This window comes from Chlorocebus sabaeus, chromosome 1 (genome assembly GCF_047675955.1).
Source record: "Chlorocebus sabaeus isolate Y175 chromosome 1, mChlSab1.0.hap1, whole genome shotgun sequence".
NCBI classification, from domain to species: Eukaryota; Metazoa; Chordata; class Mammalia; order Primates; family Cercopithecidae; genus Chlorocebus; species Chlorocebus sabaeus.
Genome location: NC_132904.1, coordinates 124358788 through 124373365, shown reverse-complemented (window position 1 = coordinate 124373365; position 14578 = coordinate 124358788). Strand labels below are relative to the sequence as shown.

Below are 14578 nucleotides of genomic sequence, written 5' to 3'. Positions count from 1 at the left end.
CCTGAGCAGGTGACTGGGTGGTGGACGTCCTGTTTGCTGACAGCCTCCAGATCTGTTTCTAAAGCAATCCCTTTCCCTCACCTGAGCCCTTGCCTAGGTTAAAGGGGGGCTCCATTGAGAAAGTCAAGGAACACGAAGCATGAATATTTACATATTCAGTAGAGACTAAATGCATCAGCAAATGATGAGGCGAGATACAGTGTTATCCCACTGAGCTAGTTCCCTTTTGCTCATCTGCCTCCCTGTTATTCTCCAAGGCTGAGTTATATTCAGTTGAAGTATAATTTGAAGAATAGAAAATAAGGTGTGATTTGGTGCCGTCACCATCAATAAACACTGCTTTCCACCTAGACCGCTGCGCCTGTCCCAGTGGCTGCTGTCCTGATGCCAGGCGCAAGAGGAAGGCTGCCTTTTTCCAACTTTCCCTGCCTTGACCACACCCCCCCAATTTAAGGAGGCAGCACTATTAGAAACATTATGGTCTTTGCATCCTCTTAAGCTACGGAGCAGAGGATTCCCGCAGGTAGCTGGAAAGAGACCACAGACTTTGAGGGAAGCTCACTCAGGATCTGCTCTCCGGCAAAGTAGTAAGTGAGGTGTGTGTCAGTCTCTGCCTAAAACTTTTCAGTCCATTTTCCTTTTCCTGCTTTAAAAAACATTTCTGCGGAATTAAAAAGTCGATAGAGACATTCAGGATACAAGTGAGTTTTCTCTTTCTCTTTTCACATCTTTCTGTATTCCCATTTAATTGCTTAACAACAATTTTCAAAAATACTTCCTAACCTTGTCAGAATAGTCTGAACAGAAGACTATATTTTTAAAAATGTCCCCTGCTTCATAGAAGCAAAACCATGCACGTTTTAGATACCCGTAGATTACTTGTCAGAAACCCCGAATTTTTTTTTTTTTTTTGCAAATTGGAGCACTTCCAAAGAAATAAAGCTGTAGTTAAACACAGAAATTTCTTTTTTTTCTCTTTAACTCCTAGTAAACCTATTGTTTTAGTCTTTTCCCCTCTAGTAGCTTAATGAATTGCTTTTAACAGAGAGGAAATTGCTACAGGTTTGAATCTTGCAAGCCAAACTAGCCTGTTTGGTGTTTTTCTCTGTCTTGGAACTGACTTGCAGACGTTCAAGGATCTACAAGTTCTGTTGTTCAAGGATCTACACGTCTGTTGTTGAGACGTGGTGTGGGTGTGGGCTGGGGTTGTCTCAGAGTTAGGGAGGTATATCTTCTCCCCACGGTAGAGCTGGACTCAGTGGCAGGAGATGTCGACGGCAATTCCTCTCCAACCAGTGATTTTATCTGGCCATGACACTTTGTATGTTACTTCTCATCCACAGTTAAAGGTCTCTGTTACCAACTTTTAAAGTAGCATTTGCTTTGGGCAAACTTAAAAAGGTGCTGGGTCAATGAAATCAATGCATTCTATTGCAGGATTTCCTTATTACCTTTTGGGTAAGTTTTTGTTTTTAATCTCAAGGCCATTTTCCTTCTTACTTTAGACCACTGCTATGCAACTGAGAAAAGAGATATTTGTTAAACAGCCGGAAATACGATTCTAAAATGATAACTCACGGCAGCTCCATTTGATTTGTAAAATTACTGATACTATAACTCTTTCATCAGTTGTGGTTTTGGATTGTGGGGCCTCTTTTTTATCCGAAGAGAAAATCCTTTTTCTTCAGGGGCTGTGGGCTGTGCACGAGGGCAGCAGCGTGGCCACTGTTGCTGTTGAGAGTCTTGCTTACCTGTTGTTCCTGAATGGAGGGAAGGGAGAGCTAATGAGTTAATGTCTGCAAAGTGCTTTGAAGATGAAAAGGTCTTTTCATGTGTTCGGTAGTGCAGTTATTAATATTAATATTTGAAGAAGCGTGCTGCTTCTAATTGTAAATCAACTACTTCCATCCTTGCCAACTCAGTCGTGAAATAACAAACAGTTCAGGCAGTCGTGCAGCCTCTTCCGTCCTGGTTCCGCTGCTGAGGATGTGGGAAGCCAAGCCGAGAGCCTGATTATGAAGGAGGCATCTTTGCCTGGCAGGCTCCTTACACGGAGGTGCTAGTTGCTGGCTGTGAAAGGATGTCCTGAGGCAGAGCCTGGGGGGGGGAAGCTGGTAGAGGAGTGGGATCCTTTGGCATCTGGCAGTCTGTGGCCCTGGAGAACAAGGCAGAGCATGGACTTGGGCCAGTGGCTGGTCCCAGATGATAATGGAGTTCAAAGGCAAGTAGGGTCAGAACTTGAACCAGCACTGGGTCAGAGTAGGGAAAGTAGCTGTGCACTTGGATTGTGTCAGTGATTAGCTTTGTAGCAGAGAACAGGGATTGAACGTGACTGTGCCTCTTTCCCTTCATCTCTAAAAGGTGAACAATCATTTGCGCCCTGCCTGGTTTACAAAGATGAGAGAATAGAAGTAAACAGCATAGGGCTATGAAAAATCATAGTGCCATGAGGTCAAGGAAAGTCTGAATAAATACTGCAACAAACTGGGTGTGTGAGTGCAGGTCCTCTCACCTAGGGGAGGGTGAGGCAGAAGGCAAAACACTGTGCAAATAATCAACACATTTCTCTCTTTGATTGCACTGGTGAATTTCTTACTGATAACTGAAGTTCTGACATACCTTGTGATTTTATTTATTGGTGAATGGATCTGTTCTCTAATTACCGGTTCAAAATTCCCAACTGTTTACATCAAACAGCAGAAGAGAATGATTACATCCCACAAGCTGAGACATCCCTTCCTTCCTTCCTTCCTTCCTTCCTTCCTTCCTTCCTTCCTTCCTTCCTTCCTTCCTTCCTTCCCTCCCTCCCTCCTTCCTTCCTTCCCTCCTCCCCTCCTTCCTTCCCTCCCTCCTTTCCTTCCTTCCTTCCTTCCTTCCTTCCCTCCTCCCCTCCTTCCTTCCTTCCTTCCCTCCTTTCCTTCCTTCCTTCCTTCTTATCTCCCTTTCTATCTTTCTTTTCTTTTCCTTCTTTCTTTCCTCTCTCCTTCCTTTCTCTTCTTTCTTTCTCCTTCCTTCCTTCCCTCCTTCCCTCCTCCCCTCTTTCCTTCCCTCCTTCTTTCCTTCCTTCCTTCCTTCCTCCCTCCCTCCCTTTCTATCTTTTCTTTTCCTTCTTTCTTCTCTCCTTCCTTTCTGTTTCTTTCTTTCTTTCTTTCTCTCTCTTTCTTTCTCTTTCTTTCTTTCTTTCTTTCTTTCTTTCTTTCTTTCTTTCTTTCTTTCTTTCTTTCTTTCTTTCTTTCTCCTTCCTTCCTTCCTTTCTTCCTTCCTTCTTTCCTTCCTTCTTTCTTTTCCTTCTCTTCTCTTCTTTCTTTTCTCTCTCCTCCTTTCTTCTTCTCTCTCTCTCTCTTTCCTCCTCCTTCCCTTTCCTCCCTTTCTTTCTTCATTATGGACATTATAAAGTATTTAGCATTTGAGCAAAATTAATGTGGTATGCAGCAACTTAGTGGCATTTCAGGCAAATCTTATATGTTTCTTCAATCCTGGGGAAAATTAGATGTGAAGACATAACTTACTTTTTCTTTCGTCATCTCCTTTATCCCTGCTGTATTGAAAGTATAGCTTATCGGACTCTACCTTTTAATTTAGATGATTCTCTGGTTATCATACCCATTTTTCTTCATTTCACCTAAGGAAGGATACTCAGCCCTAATGTTTACTGAGCACTTAGCATATGTTCCAACATCCTTGCTAGGTGCTTTGCAGAGACTGCTTCATTTCATCTACAATGAAGTTTTGAAGTGGGCACTCCACTCTTGTCATCCCCATTTACCAGGTGGAGACTCTGAGGCACAGTCATATGACCACCTTAACTCATGGTGGACCCTGATTAGAGCCAGTGGAATGTGAACCCAGAGCTTGTGACTGGAACTGCATGTCATAGGAATCTAAGTAACTCTGAGACACTTACACACATTTAGGATAGATTTTTCTGCTTAGACTGATTTGCTTGTCTCGGAGAACCCTGGATTAAGCCTGTTTTCTGAAGTGGTATCTGTGGATTACTGATTCCTTGTTATGAAGATACTGACTTTGAAGAAAGGCTACCCAGGCCTAGTTTCCTGGGTAAGTCAGTCAGTCCCTTCTGTGACAAATATCAGTTTTATTTCTACTCCATGCCCGGCCTTGTGCTGGAGACTGTGCCAGATACAGAATAAGCAATATGTAAGCTCTATTTTAAAAATTAACACAATTATCTTTACTAGAAAAGAGGATAAACATGAAAGACAATATAATTATTAAGTGGTATAGTATAATCTGTACATGCTTTGGGAGTTTAGGTAGGAAAAAAATGGTATCTAGAGCAGTGAGGGAAGGATGTTTCTCATCTGTCTTTTTCTCAAAAGAGGATAGATTTCATATTCCAGTGATCAAGTGTTGGTGCTGCCTTCGGAACTTAGAGGGAACAGACTGGGTAGTACTTACTAGCATGAGAGTAAGCAACAAACATTTAGTGCAAATGTCAGGAAAATATTTTCAATGGGGAGGAAAAAAATATATACATTTTCAAGAGATGTGGAAAGGTAGAAAACTCCAGAGTTTTAGTCTTTTTAGAGATTTAAAAGAGATTTATTCTTTTTAGAGATTTAAAAAATAACTTTTCACTTTGAAATAATTCCATATGCATAAAAGTTTGCAAAACAATGTACAAAAAGTTTCCAAAACATTTGAGTCTTTTACAATTGTAAAAAAAAACATAAAATGCAAATAACTCTTTGAAATTATCTCTTGGTACCTCTGGTAATCCTTAATCCAAATGACTCCTGTCGATGGAAGAGAGCACCATTGCCAGTTTCTTGATCAAAGGGACCAAATAACTAGAACCATGTCTTCTTAGGAAGAGCAAGAAGCCTTGGCAGATGTGCATCTGGCATACGGCTCCTGAGACACCGACAGGTCCTGAGTTACTCAGTTCTCCCCAGCCGGATTTGTATTGCACCTGAGGTTATCAGCATCTGCTCAGCCTTGGCACAGAAATCTTGCCTGTTCCTCCTTTGGCTCTGCCTCCTGAACACCTACCTTGTTATAATCACTCATGAGTTTAACCAAGTTAGTCCAGCGCTGCCTTGCTACTCACAGTGAAGTCCTTTGACCTGTGGCATCAGCACCACGTGGGAGCCTGTTAGAAATGTGGAATGTCTGGCCAGACCTCAGACCTACTGCAGCAGACTGCATTGTAACAGGATCCCTGGGTGATTCACATGCACATTACAGTTTGGGAGGCACTGCTCTAAAGAAAAAGCCAAAAGAGACAAACGAAAATGCAAAAACAAAAAAAATGAACAAACAAGAAATTGTGCACTATTTTCCGCAGCGCTTTACTACTTCCTTATATTTGTATCTAGTTTCTAAAGCGTTACTCCACTAAAGATTGACATTATATCAAAAAGATGTTGGTTTAACTCAGGAAGCTGCAATATTTCGCCATTTGTGCTATGCAATCTTTCAATGAGTTAGTTCCCCAGTGTAAGAAAAATGCTTACTTCTTGGTTTTATGCATAACAATGGTACAAACAGACTACCATTAAAGAGAAATTGTGGCTCTTTTCTCCTGCAAAATTCTTGACTAATGCTACTCAACCTATGATTATGAAAGGGAATCCTGTTTTCATGACTTGAATACAAGTCTTTAGAAAAAGAGATGAGGGATTTAGCTATCCGTGTTCTAGCTCTAACACTTAAATAACCTCTGCCATGTTGGGCAGTAGAAAAAAGTAATTAATATAAACCAGTAGCGTTACTAATTAGTAACATTAGTAAGCATTTATTAATGCTTACTGATTGCCAGGTACTATTGATAAAATAGCAATAATAACAATTATTATTTATTGACCATTTTTACCATGTATACAGCTTGCTGCTAAGTATTTGTGTTTTGTTATAATCCTCCTCTATAATCCTGAAAGGGTTGGTATTATTATCTGCATGTTATAGTTGAGGAAACTGACTCTGAGGTTAAGAAGTTTGCTTATGGCCATGCGCTCAGCAAGCAGTTCTATGTTCACCGATAGTGTGTAACTCCAGGGTTCTTGATCACTGCTAAACACGTAACCTCTTGGGCCTCAGTTCATTGAAATAAATGAGAAGATTGATGAATTTTTTCCAACTCCAACATTCATTGGATTTATACAATCCTTCTTTATATAAGAATGCTAGCAAGCTGTTTAGCCTTATACTGAGAAATTGGAACCTTACAATTTGGGTAATAAAACAAATGAAACTCCACGATGAAAATCACAATCAGACATAGTCCAAGAAGTTGCTTGCTGGATTTGAGAGATCTAAGGCAGCTGGTATCTTTTAGTTCAATTTTAAAGGGGTATTATTGCAACTATCCAGTCCCTTCTCATTGTTCTTAATAAAATCTCTCTCTATTTATGGTGCCTCTCAGTTTTGTTGAGAATTCCTTTAGAGCCAGAACCAAGTCTAAACTCTGGATTATGTCTGACATGCTTCACAGGCTGAGAGTCAAAATGTGATTCTTTAAAATTCTAGGCTCTTCAGAGGTTTCACTGGCAGCAATCATTGGGTTAGGGTTGACATTTTTAATCTTGTGGCCCTTCTTTGCGTTTGACTTGGAAAAGAATCTCTTATTTCATGGCCTCTACTACAACCATTCTTGTGAAGGAAAGAGTACTTTACATTATTCCTCCAGTTTATTCCTTTTTTGTTTTGAGGTTCTCAGTAAAGCACAATCCTCATTTATTTATTCAGTTATTTATGAGTACTTACCATGCTCCTGTCTCAGGACTATATCCTAAGGCCAAGTGTGATCATTTGTTGAATTTCATGGTAAAATACAGGATTTGTCTTCCCTGACATAGCATAGCGTTTGTACACAGGCTATGGCCACTTTTACTGTAAGGCAGTATATTGAATACCACCTTTGATCTTCAGGAAGATGTTCTGACAGAAGCATGATTGGCTAGAAAACTAGATTGTTAGTATTTCAAAGGTTTCAGAGACTAGAATTGGCATTTTCTTAGTTAGATTCCTAAACCTAAGAGTTGGCAGGTTTTAATGTATTTCCTTGATGCCTAGGAGAAGCAAGACCTTTCTGTCCATTGTTGACAATGCCATTTCAGTACTGTATGGTGAGGGATTTGTTTCCACTGAGAGGGAAATGCATAAAATAATCCATGAAGCATTCCTTATTTCTTAACTGCTGTGGTATACCAGCATAAAACATCTTCTAGTCCTTCTCTTTTTCAGGAGACAGTAGCGAGCTACTCCTCAACGAAGGGTAAAACAATATACTCTTTAAAATTATAATGACATGAGTTCATTTTAATATTCTAAGAAGGATTCATTGAGCTATGTCAATTCATGTAGGACTTGAAAGTGTTATGCTTAATTAGGAGATGAGTTTATTTTTAGAGAAATAGGAGATGGATATGACTCACTTCCATTTAAGCAAGGGTTGGGGGAATAATTATAGTGAAATTGGGAAGAAACAAAGACTGAGATGTTAATTGTACTGTGAGTTGCTGCTCTGTGACCTTAGTGAAAGAATAAATGCACTTAGCTTAAGACACAGAAGCCAGTAGCCCATAATTCGGAACACTGCCTTCATTTGTCAGTGCTGGCTACTTAAAATAAGAAGGAATATTTACTACTACTGTAATGTTGGATTACTTAGTCAAGCAAATGAGGTTCTTATAGATTTAGTAGTAAGACAGAAAAACCATCTTCAGTTCTTCTAATCCTTCTTCTTTTCTACGCGTTGTAACCACAAAATATCCATGGGGAGTGAGGAATGTTCAGCTTTCCTAGATATGATGGATCTTAAACTTGAGTTCTTAGAGAATTGGACTTGAGAGCTTTTGTTACGGTGACAGGTCAGGGAAGACATCTACTCAAATGATTTGAGAAATACGTGGGCTACTCATGAGAATCAGAAAGAACACACTGAAGGAGTGTAGATGAACTCATCAATCTGGTACATCCTTCAGTTTAGAGAAAAGTGCCATCTTGCTTGTAGTTAATGCTTGAGAAGCCTAACCTCGGGGTCACACAAGGACACACTTCATCATAGGGATAATTTTTTTTTTTTTTTTATGTCCAAACGATACTTCACTCTCTTGTATAAGCTCAGGATGCACAAGGATTGTGCACACCAACTCTGTTTCAAGTACTTTAGGTACTTTTCCTCACTTAGTAAACAGACACTTGTTGCATGGCTACTATGTGTCATCCGAAAAGACACCATCCTTACTCTCAAGTTACTCATCATGCAGGAGCAGAAACAGGCATAGATACGGGAAGTGTCATGAACTTTGTTACATTGTTACAGTAATGCCATAGAGGGGCATCAAGGAGGTCCATGCAATTGTCAAAGAGGGTAGGGGGGAGGGGAAAGCTTCCTGAAAGAGGAGATACGCTGAGTCTTCAAAAATACACTTCCAGAGTATTCAGAAAAAATAAATTAAAAGTCTATACGTTGTAGATTAAAGATGTTGCCTTGGTAACCCAGGTGTTGCCTTTAGTTTGGCAAAAGTGCTGTTGTTTGGAGCAGGTTTTCTTTACATGGCTAGTTCTTTTGGAAGCCAAATTCTTTTTTTTTTTTTTGCAATGGAGTTTTGCTCTTGTTGCCCAGGCAGGAGTGCAATGGCAACATCTCAGCTTACTGCAACCTCTGCCTCCCAGGGTCAAGCGATTCTTCTGCCTTAGCCTCCCAAGTAGCTGGGATTACAGGGATACACCACCACACCTGGCTAATTTTGTACTTTTAGTGGAGATGGAGTTTCACTATGTTTGTCAGGCTGCTCTTGAACTCCTGACCTCAGGTAGTCTACCAGCCTTGGCCTCCCAAAGTGCTGGAATTATAGGCATGAGCCAACGGGGCCAGCCCTGGAAGCCAAACCTGTTATTCCAAGCCAAAAGGACATGCTTTTTGTTTGAATTGATAGGAATCCTAAATTATTGACATTAGGATAAATGCTCATTGGAAATTTATTCAAATTTTGCATAGCTTTCAAAGAGGAAAGGCTGGGGTGAGGCGTAGTGGGGAGAAATCTACATTTTCTGCCACAGCTTTATTGTGTTTTTGAATTCCCCATGTGCCATCTTCACATCCAGGATATGTTTTAACCATAATTCCTTGCCTATGAAGCTAACATGAAGACCAGAGGGCAAGTTGAAATTTAAAACATGATGCCTTTGTGAGTGGGAGTCTAATTTTGGCTTGTCTATTATGGAATGCAGTTAGTCAATATGTATTCAAATACGGAATGCACATTTTCTTTGTCCCCAAAATGCTCCTTTTGGGCATTTAGTGGGAATGTAAAATATTTTAGGAATTTTTATAATGACAAAGAATTGGGGACAAATTAATTATACAATAATAAGAGGCTCGTTAAAAGTATGATACATACATACAATAGAATACTTGACAGTCGTCATCTTTAGGAGAGCCACATTTATCAACAGAGAAAAATGTCCATAGCATTATGTTAAATGTCAGTGAACAAAGCAGGTTACAAAAGAGCATGTGGAGAATAATCTCATGAAGGTAAAATTGTAATCACGTGTGTGTGCGACATCTATGTTCGTTTAGATACATTAAAAAATACCCAGAAGAATATTGAACAAATTATTAGTATAATTATCTCTACATGCTGAGGTTTCAGGTGATTCTAATATCCATCTGTGACTTCTTTGTATTTTAATTTTTGCGGTAACATTGTATTAGTTTGACAAAAACAATTAATTTCAAAATAATTTTTTTTCAAAAGAAAAATATTTAAGGTAATTTACTTGGTATTTACCTAAAGGCATAGTTTTTCTTTTAGGAATACATAACCCCAAATGAAAAAGGCTTAACTGATGTCAAAGTTATCTAGAAATACAGCCAAGCAGGGTCAGAGTTGATGTGAACTGGATCCAGCCTTGGTTCAAGCCTGGTCTCTTTGGGATTTCTTGATCTTCTGCTGCCTTGGCCTGAACAGTCCCTCTCCTCCATAATTTTTCGTTTATTCTGTGTGTCTCAACCTGCCCTGCCCTGGCAAGCCCCAGGTGAAAAAAAGTGACATCCTACAGGTCCCAGCCGGGTTGCCAGCTTGGGGAGGGTGGAAAGTTGGAGAAGTGGTCGCTTGCTCTATGAAGAATAGAACTTTGTAGAATCAAACAGAACCACAGTTTTAAAGTGATTTTTTGGACATGAGGCACCCAGGTAAGCCAAAGTGTTGACTTTTTTATCTTCTCCATCACGTGCTTGTTTCTGTCCCTGCCATCCAGGGTGATGAGGGCATTTAGAGAAGCATCTTCTCTCTCTTTTTTTTTTGTTTTTTGGCAGAAGAGAATTCCCTCCCACATGACAACTGTTTGAACATCAGCAGCACCAACATTTTTCTTAGCATTACACGCATTTATTGCATAAGTACCAAGCAACTGTGGCATCTGAAGATTTACTCCCCAGCCAAGAAGCATCCATGAGACCTGTTTGGGTGCAAAAATGATTTGGACACTTGGTAACAGAGGGTCTAGAGAAGCATCTTCTCTAAGCACAGGAGGAGGCTGAAGACCAGGAGTCTGGTCTCAGCTTAGCCAATTAGCAGCATTGCCTGTCTTCCTCCTCATGTATAAAAACAGGGGCTTACACAAAAAGAGATTGTATAAGTTTTCCAACTTACACTATTTTATTTAGCAGTTATCTATGTGCCAGTTACTTTCCAACACCGGACTAGGATCCAGGGATCTGGAGTGAAGAAATGAACTAAATCTCCTCTCTGGGGAAGCTTAAATTCTAACAGAGTGGACTTTGGAAAAGATAATGCACAAACAACTAGGTGTCGGAGTCGGGAGAAAGGTACTGCTATTCATATGCAGTGATGGGAAAAGCCTTCTTAGATGAGGTGGCATTAAATAGCTATGTCAATAGAAGGAAACGGTTTTTTCCTTAGAAAACGGATCATGAAGTAAATGGATTATTTCAAGTGGTTCTTTATCTAGACCTGCAATCTATTCAGATGCTCTATTTTGAGGAATAAATACATTCACATCTGATCTACCTCTTACATTTTTAGTCTTGTGAGACCAATTCATTCATTTATTCATTCACTGATTTAAAAAACAATGAGTTTCCATTATGTCCCATGGTCTGTCTTAAGTACTGAAGACAAAAAAATGAAAAGGCATGGTGCCTGCCTTTGAGTAGCTCAGAATTTAGCAGGAGAAACAAACAGAAACAGATGGTTATAAAACAATGTGATACGCACCGTGATAGAAATACACTTTGGGAACATGGACAAGGAGCTGCTAGTCCTGGCTGGGGTGAAGGGTGGCTCAGGAAGGATTCCAGGCTGCAATAACCTCTGAGCTGAGCCTAAAACCCATAGGAGGCAGGGTTCACTCATCTTGAGGGTGGGTGGGCATTCCTAGCAGAGAGGGTAACATGAGAAGGGCAGGGGCGTGAGACATGGCACCACATGCCTAAGAAAGCAACAGACTTCCCTGTTGCAGTGGAGGGTGCAGGGGGCACGGCGAGACGGGGCTGTAGAGGTGGGAGGGAGCATGGGGGGCACAGCAAGCCACAGTCCAGAGCAGGGCAGCCTCATTCCGACCCACTTATCCTGCGGCTCATGTGGCGCAGGTCCTTTTCAAGAAAAATAAACTCAGCTCTACAAGACCCTCTGTTACCAAGCGTCCAAATCATTTTTGCACCCAAACAGGTCTCATGGATGCTTCCTGGCTGGCGAGTAAATCTTCAGATGCCACAGTTGCTTTGTATTTATCCAATAAATGTGTGCAACGCTAAGAAAAATGTTGGTGCAGCTGATGTTCAAGCAGTTGTCGTGTGGGAGGGAATTCTCTTTTGCCAAAAAGCCAAAAAAGAAAAGAAAAAACAAACACTACTGAAAAAGCCACCTAAACACTTCATTTACTTCTTCTGAGAAGGTTTATGTCTCTAGCAGCTGTTCTGTGTCACAATCTACAAGTGGAAAAAGGGTGGGTTCTTTTTTTCTTTCTCCAAAAAAATAATAAAGCAGCAATCCATTTCTGTCCCAGAGTTATTTCCTGAGACGAGAGCCCTTGAGAGCCCTGGCAACTCCCTCTTGTCAGTTTCCTCTCTGGGCAAAGGGCTTTTCCCCAAGGGAAGTGTCATTCATACAGTCATAGCTTCAAGAATACAGTCCAGCACAGAGTGCACCAGATGTTGGGCCAGAGCTTTCCTCCCTCACTCTGTCAATGAGAAGAGAAAACATATTTCCACTGAACCCTTTTCCAGGAGTGTTGCTATGAGGGGGAGTGTTGTCTGGCCGGCAGACAGAAACTCTTGGTGTCTTTGAGCTGGACTTCAGGATGTGGCTGCCAATTCCAAAAGTCCTTTCTCTTACAAATATGTAAGTAAAATAGACATTTGAAAGGTGAAGGTCCTTTGCTGCTTGTGGGACTCTAGGGATGATTTATAGGGCCATGTGGTTACACCTTGCTCTATGCAATCCTTCACAATTTCCTATTCACTGCACCCAGCAGAACTGACTGCTTCCTATTTCTTTTTCCATATTGTTGGCCAACTACTCATCACATTATGCTATGGTTATATGTGAGCCTGCCGGTTCCACTGCCTGAAGATAGAGACCCTGTCTTTCTCAGCTTCTTCCCCAGTCGGATAGAATCTAAGGGCCATGAGGTCAGGAATCTTTGTTTACTGGTGTGTTTCAAGTGCTCAAGGCCGTGCCTGGCACATAGTAGGTGCACAGTGATTATTTACCAAATGAATAAACAGGTCACTAACAAAGGACGCCTATTACACGATTGTTGGATGATTACAATCGTACTCCCTTATCTGTGGTTTTGCTTTCCGAGGTTTCAGTTACTCTCCCTCGACCAAGGTTTGAAAATAGGTGAGTACAGTACAGTAAGATATTTTGAGAGACAGAGAGTTACCACATTCAGTAACTTTTATCACGGTGTATTGTTATAATTGTTCTATTCCTGTACTAGTTATTGTTAATCCCTTACTACATCTAATGTATAAGTTAAACTTTATCATAGGTGTGTATGCATAGGAAAACGCATAGTATATATGGGGTTCTGTACTATCTGAGGTTTCAGGTCTCCACTGGAGGGTTTTGGAACAAATCCTATTTGGGTAAGGGGAGACTACTGTAATCTCCTGAGGTCTGTGAGGACTCAGGAGATCCTTGGGGCTTTTTTTTTTTTTTTTGGAGGAAATCAGAGGGATGAATGTTTACATGAAAGAGCGTTCCCACATCACTGGGGAGAATTCCAAAAAGTACTAATTTCTAAAAGGTATTAGTTGCCCTGCAGGACCCTGGAGGGATGATCAACATTTCCCTAGGGAATTTGATTGTGGTTAAGCCAATATCAGTATGACATAATCAATGTTGTTAACTTTTATGTCTCATCCAAAGATCTCAAAGTAGATCAAAAACTTTGAAGTGGGATATATGGTTTGATGATGATTCATCAAGACTTTAAAACTTGATTCTAAGAGTAAAAATGAGGAACGCTTTGGTGGAAAAGGAGCCATGGAGCTCAGTGAGATGATCCTCACAGTGTATGGTCAGGACAGGCTGACCTAAACCATGTGACATGCATCTTACTCTTAGTTTCATGCTCAGTGCCTAGTACAGAGTCGGACCCATCATAGGTACTCACTGTTCTTGGAAACAAACACTGAATAGTGACCCCTGATGCAGATGTTAACAATGTCCCCGGCCTAGGGTATTTTGACCTTTTCCTACTATTCAGCTTCACCACTGAGGAGCTCTTCCTGGTTTTGCTGTAGCAGAGATCAATTTCCTGAAAAACTAAAGGACAAAATCTTGATTAACATAGTCTAGCTATCCAGACCCTTAGTTAATTTTTAAAAATTAATGTTATTTTGACTGCATTTGGAAGAAAAGACATAAGAAAAAGGCAAAGTTTAAGTTAAAAAGACAAGGCATAGTTCTAGGATAAGATATGTCTTCAGGAGGTTTGTAGCTTACATCCCTTAACCATATGATATTAGTAGCTTTGTGGTTGTAGCTCTTAGGCAGTATAGTTTTATGTTGCCAAGCCTGTTTAACTATATCATTTAAACATTTAAATATATTTCATATGAAAGAAGGGATCAAGATGGTGAACCAAACTGCAAATTGAACATAAGACATTTCTTAGTACTCAATGTTTCTTGAAATGTATCAATTGCTTTAAATGTTAAGAATTAAGAAAAAGGGCAGACAAATACGAACTGGAAAGCAGTGAAGTTAAAGCGTCACTTCCTAACAATAAGAATTTGGCCTCTGAGTGGCATGCCTAGGAATTTAATCTTCAAGATTATTCAAGAATGACTTTTTAAATGCATAGTGTAACGTTTATGAAAGTGTGTAATGCACTTTCGAAAGTATTTAGGTCAACAGAGATGTTCGATATATAACGATGACCAGTAGCTAGCTGGAAAATCCCTTCAGCCAGAAAATTGCTCAAGCATTCTAGTCACTCAGACTTCCAATGTAGAAAATAGCTGTCAACAAGAGTTATTTTAATTGCTCTCCTCCTTTTGTCAAGATGAATAATGTTCAATCCCTTTTGCAGGGTTTCTCTGTTTATCTGTTTCTTGGGGTACTGGGTAACA

The 14578-nt window shown here is 40.3% G+C and overlaps 1 protein-coding gene across 1 annotated transcript in view; it reads left to right on the top strand.

The window, feature by feature from the left end:
* The first annotated feature begins 514 nt into the window (after positions 1 to 514).
* The window catches only part of ETS1 (ETS proto-oncogene 1, transcription factor), a 128204-nt gene continuing 114140 nt past the window's right edge, over positions 515 to 14578 (top strand). The window contains exon 1 of the mRNA XM_008021461.3: positions 515 to 596. The gene's annotated coding sequence lies outside the window, so the exon portion shown is untranslated. The remainder of the gene's footprint in view (positions 597 to 14578) is intronic.